Source organism: Acomys russatus, chromosome 3, assembly GCF_903995435.1.
Source record: "Acomys russatus chromosome 3, mAcoRus1.1, whole genome shotgun sequence".
Lineage (NCBI taxonomy): Eukaryota > Metazoa > Chordata > Mammalia > Rodentia > Muridae > Acomys > Acomys russatus.
The window spans coordinates 16986499-16992498 of NC_067139.1; positions in this window are offsets into that span (position 1 = coordinate 16986499).

Genomic DNA, 6000 nt, shown 5'->3' on the forward strand with positions numbered 1-6000 from the left:
GTGACATGATGTGTTTGATGCCACTGGAAAATTTCAGGACCAGATAGCTAAGAGTGGTAATTCACTTAAATTTGCATGTTTCTGATGACTAGTGAAGTTGAGCATGTCCTTCTAATGGCATGTTTCCAATTTTATTTCCTTTCTCTCAATGGGCTTATATCTTTTGCCTATTTTTCTATCAGATGGCTTGATCTTTCTATAGCATTTTTATAGCATTTTAAGTATGATAGGGATCATTTTCTGTGTTACAAATATTCCCTCCCATTAAGTTGTTTTTCAGTTTGTTTCCTTTCTAGTGAGATGCTTAAATACTCCCCAAAGAAAATTAAACAGTTGTCCTCCAACCTTTTCTTGTGCTTGTATTTTTATATAAAACATAATATTATTATTAAATTGACAAAGATCTCGTGGCCATGCATTGGTTAGTTTGTCCTTTCTACATTAAACTCGGTATTTTACCTTCGTTGTATCTTAAACTGCAATTTACATATGAATTTTATGTGAGACTTCTTTACTGGTTTATTAGCTATCCCTTTTTCAATACCAGGTTTAAAATAAAAGCTAGATCAAGAACTTATTATTTGCCATAAAATCTCTTCTTTTATAATATCTCCATTAGTTTTCAAATTTTATTTTCTATTATGCAATTTACTCTTCCTAAAAAATATCAGAATCTAGGCTGAAGTGTTGCACTTGCCCGATATATCCAAGGTGCTGGGTTGGATCCCTCCCCCCTCCCCCCCCCCCCCCCCCTCCCCAAAACAAATTAATAAATAAAAGAAAGGAAAGCAGAATCATCATGCTAAAATCAGTACATTGGCATTTACTATAGGAAGAATAACATTAACCTAATGGGATAACACACTTACATTAGTATTTATAAAATTGTTTCCCACCTATTTAAAGTTTTTGACACAGAGTGTGAATATTTTTCTTATTATTACTTCTTATTTATAGGAATTTTCCCCTGATATTTCATATTTATTGCTGCTGGGGGGAAAATAAACCACAAAGTGTTGGTTTTTACAAGTCTGTACCTTGGAAGCAGGTGGATCTCTTTGAGTTCCAGGCCAGCTTGATTTATAGAGTTCCAGGACAGCCAGAATTACACAGAGAAACCCTGCCTCAAAAACAAACAAGGCTTTTCCTTATTTGTTCCTGAAAGTCCTGTCTGATGTGATACGTTATGCTGATATCAGTTCTATTGTTTGTGTTGAATTCAGAGCACAGGACCTAGCCAGTCAGAATTCCAGCATGAAGGAGGAAGAGAGCTAGGCAGGTTATAGTTGCTGAGAAAGGGAGAGTCACTCTCCTTTGGCAGCATGGCTACTGGTATGTACCGACGGTCCAGCACATACCTCCACACTCATGTATACCCACGGCCCAGCACATACCTCCACACTCATGTATACCCATGGCCCAGCGCATGGCTCCACACTCATGTGTATATGGGAAGCACCGTCTAGACTTAGGGGTTTATTAATTTTATAAGGGAAGACATGAAGTTGGAAGGATAATGGTGGATGGAAATGATAAAACACATACATACGCATTATACAAATAATGTCAAATTTTCAACAAATAAGTAAAAAATTGTTTTTTAAAATTCCCGTTTGTAAAGTCAAATTCCCAGTTGACTTAGGTGATTGACTCTTAAACAGGGATGATAATCACTTAAGGAGTCTTAACCTCAATCTTTTTTCCTTTTACAAGTTCTTTCTTACATCTTAGAAATATAAAGATGTGAACTTTGGGCTTTATCTTATTAAAAAGTATACTGTGTGTTGGCAATTGTCTTCATATATTTTTCCTTGTCATCTTGCATCCATAGACAGAATTAACAAAATCTGTGGCCATTTTATTTACATATTTTAATACATATTTGAATACTATGCCTAATATAAAGATATGTGTGCATGTATGCATTCATGACATGTATATGAATAGTTATTCCTTTTACTACTAATCTTTTGAAAAACGGGTGTTACAGGGTCTTTATATTTGTCAAGCTGAAGTAATAGAACTTTAACATTTGAAACTAAGGAGGAAAGTATTCATTCTGAAGACCTGCTTAAAGACTTCAGTCATCGGATGATCCTAATGTGTCTCATTGTAGCACTTGGGAGGCAGAGGCAGACAGATCACTGTGAGTTCAAGGCCAGCCTGGTCTACAAAGTGAGTCTAGGACAGCCAAAGCTATAAAGAGAAACCCTGTCTTGGAAAAAAAAAATCTAACTTCTCTCTGGGCGTGGTGGCACACGCCTTTAATCCAAACACTCAAGAGGCACAGGCAGGGGGATCACTGTGAGTTTGAGGCCAGCCTGGTCTACAAAAGTGAGTCCAGGATAGCCAGGACTATTACACAAAGAAAACATGTCTCTGAAAAAAACCTAAACAAACAAACAACTGAAAAAAAAAAATCAAACCTCTCTTTTACACATATTTGGGAAAATAACTTACAAACGTAAACAAATGAGCCAAAAGTAAGGAGATTTTAAATGAGTGGAAACAGATATATCTGACTTCTACCCTGCTTTTTGGTTGTGTTCTGGACAGCAAAAAAGATCAGTGCATCTTAAAGCAATGACAATTTCTAAATGCCTTTTATAATAAGACAATTCTTCAACAAATAATTTATTTTAAAGACATAGAAGACATCTTACCCATTTTTACTTTATTAAATAACTTAAATAGGTACTTAAGATACTATATGCATGATTTCTATGTTTTCAGAAGCAGCTTCTTGGTTTTGGTTGGATTTAGTTTCTGTTTTAAAAATATTTTCTAAATTGTATAAAGAAAACTAATACAGAAAAAAAATCACTAAGAAAAGAACATATAAAAGTTATAAAAATGTTTTTGGTAAAAAAGGATTTAACCAAAACAAAGCTTAAGAGTAAAATTCTATTTGCATTACAGAAATTGGTTGCTAAAAGAAAAAAGAATCTTGCTGTTTTTACTATTTCTTGATTTTATTTTTGTAAATATGGAGAATATCAATTATGAAAAGAATTAAAGACATATGTACATATATCTTTAAAAGTTTTGCATACCTATATTGTTTATTCCCTACATGAACATTCTGAGTTCTGGTATTGTTTTCAGATTGATTGATTCAGGTGTAATTCATTTTCAAATGAGAGCCTATTAGTTTGTCTCCCCACCTCATAAATTTTTTTTTTCATAAAATCTTAATATTCGTGTGTGGCCTAATGCTTTGGACTTTACAGATTTTATTTTTAAATGCAAGACTTTTTAATAAAATAGTGTTTGTCATCAGTTTGGTACTAAACATTTACAATTACTGTGTAATTATAAACAAAACTATTTAAAGCTTTTCATATAATTATGTAGCAAAAAAAAAAAAAGCTAAGTTTGTTCACCATGATGGCATCTTAGAATTACACAAAACTATTACTAGGGCTCAACACATAAAATGGCTTTAATGTGTTTATTCTGAGGACAAATGTCTGGTTCTAGAGCATGTTTTGTACTAAAAATGCTTACACTGTTGGGGGAGGGGCATTGATGAGTGCGCAAGAGAAAGGGCCCAGGCCCAGGCGGCCAGCCCAGCCACTTCAGTTCACGGGTCTCAGTCTTTGTTTGGGTCAGGTCTCCAAGCTGATTTTTTCTTTCCTGACAAAAACTATAGGGAGAGTTTACTTTTTGCCAAATGTCAGAACAGGTACACATTTTTTAATGTAATGCTTTTTAAATAGCAAAATGTATAACATGAGAAGTACCCACACATAAAAACACTTGAGATCAAGGTTATCTTCAGTGACTATCATCTGCATATCTCTGTAAGTTTACGTGTGTCTTTTCCAATCCCTGTCATATTACCAACAGAGGCAATAAAAGCTTCAGTAAATTTGCCATGGCTAAAAAAAAAAAAAAAAAAAAGGATTTAAAAAAAAAAACCTACATGTTTACAAGATATGCTGTTGTTAAATTCTCAGAAAAAATTTAAACTTTTTGCTAGACACACTTAAAATGTAAATTTAAAAGATTAAAAAAAAATGGACTGGCCTACATATAAAGATATTTTCACATGATTTCCAGGCTTTTCCTCCACAAACTCTCTTTTCTACCTGAAATCTATGAGGATTGAAAAATATGGTATACCTTCAGTTAAGCCACATTCCTATTCAGTTTTGGTTTGAGTTTTTCGTTGTTTTCTTTCCCTGCTGGGATTGAACTCAGGGGTTCAGTCACACTAGGCAAGTTTTGATATCAGCCCCCAGATTGATTTCAGTTTTTAATCGTCATGAGCTTCAAAAATTGGACAAAACATTGCAAGTCATTTCTTGACATTCCAGGGGAAAAATGGTTTTGCAACATTACTTGATTATTAATTACATATCTTATGGAAAAAATTAATTACCTTAGCTTATGAGGAGAAGAAAACTCGTAACTGATGCATTTAATTGATAACATTTCAAATAAACAATATTTCTTAATTAATAACATTAAAACGTCTAAACATGAAAAATGAAAATTATACAGTGTTGCTTCAATTTGTGTTTCCGGTGCTGAGGATTGTTATTGCAATTGCAGAAAGGGACTGCCTGTCTTTTTAAAGTCCTGTAACAAAACCAACCTAACATAAGAGAGTTCATAGATATAAAAGGTGGCATGCCAAGAGCAGAGGATTTCTCTGAGTTCAAGGCCTGCCTAGTCTACAGAGTGAGCTCCAGGGCCCTGTCTTGAAAAAAGAAAGAAAGAAAGCAAAGGGGGTAAGGGGGAGGAAGGGAGGGAGTGAGGGAGGGAAGGAGAGAGTGAGAGAGAGAGAGAGAGAGAGAGAGAGAGAGAGAGAGAGAGAGAGAGGTGATAAAATATGCAAAAGAGAAGTTACAAAACATTTACTTGCATGAGAATACACTATACTCTCCTACCCTAAAGAGCTATACAAATTTATATGAACATCTCCAGAACCCAAGATAAACTTTACGTTGTTTAGGGGGAAAATGGAGATAGAAAAATTCAAAGTGAATGAAGTATCACAGTCATTTTAGGAAAAAAAAAAAAAAAATCACATCTCCTTAACTTCCCTTCTCTTTATCTTGATTCAAAGTTCTCAGGCAAGTAAGCACCAGAAACTGTTTGCCACAGAGTCAAAACAGAATTTGTTTTGTGAATTTGTCCTGCTGAAGAAAGACAAGAACCTAGCGCTGCACACCTTGTGTCTTCAAACATGCCCAGAACCCATCCACAGATGCCGGGCTAATGCGTGCTGAATTGAAACTTGATGGGAAACAGATAGCACAGCTCTCCTATTAGTTGTGTTTTCTGAGGGTAGCTTAACGATTAATCCATTTAGACTATGACATTCAAGGTCAGGAATGCTCCCTCTCACTCCATATTCCTGGAAGCACTTCCCAGCTTATTACACTCAGTGCTCTTTCTCTGGGTATGAGTCACAGACTAGTCATCAGAAGTACTGCAAAAATAAAAAAATAAAAAAGATTCTAGGGCCGAGGATGATAGCATGCTTGTTTCAGCGTGTACAAAGCCTGCGATCTATCCCTAGCATGACATAAAACGGGTGTATTGGTAATACATGCAATATCAGCTCTGAAGTTGAGGACAGTTTGTGATAGAGGAGACCTTGTTTTAGTGTGGGAGGCGGAAAGAGAGAGAGAATATCAGTCTGGGAAAATAAAAATAAAAATAAATAATATAATAAATAAATAAAAAACAACAAAAACCCAAGAGAATCAAATGCTGCTCTTAAAAGTTTTAAAAAGTTGGATGTCAGGAATAAGATTTCTTAACTGTTTTCTTAAAGACCAGTCATGTTTTGCGAAAAATGATGAACTTTTTTTTTTCCTCAAGTTCAAGAAAGACAAATGAACTAGATTTAAATTTTGACTAAAATTTTTATTAACTCAGCCTTCACTCAGCCGATCTCTGTGCAGATCAGGCACCGTTGTAGCTAGGTGATGCTGATTCAGTTAGATTCCGCACACTAGAAAACACAACTCGGAAAAGCCAGACACA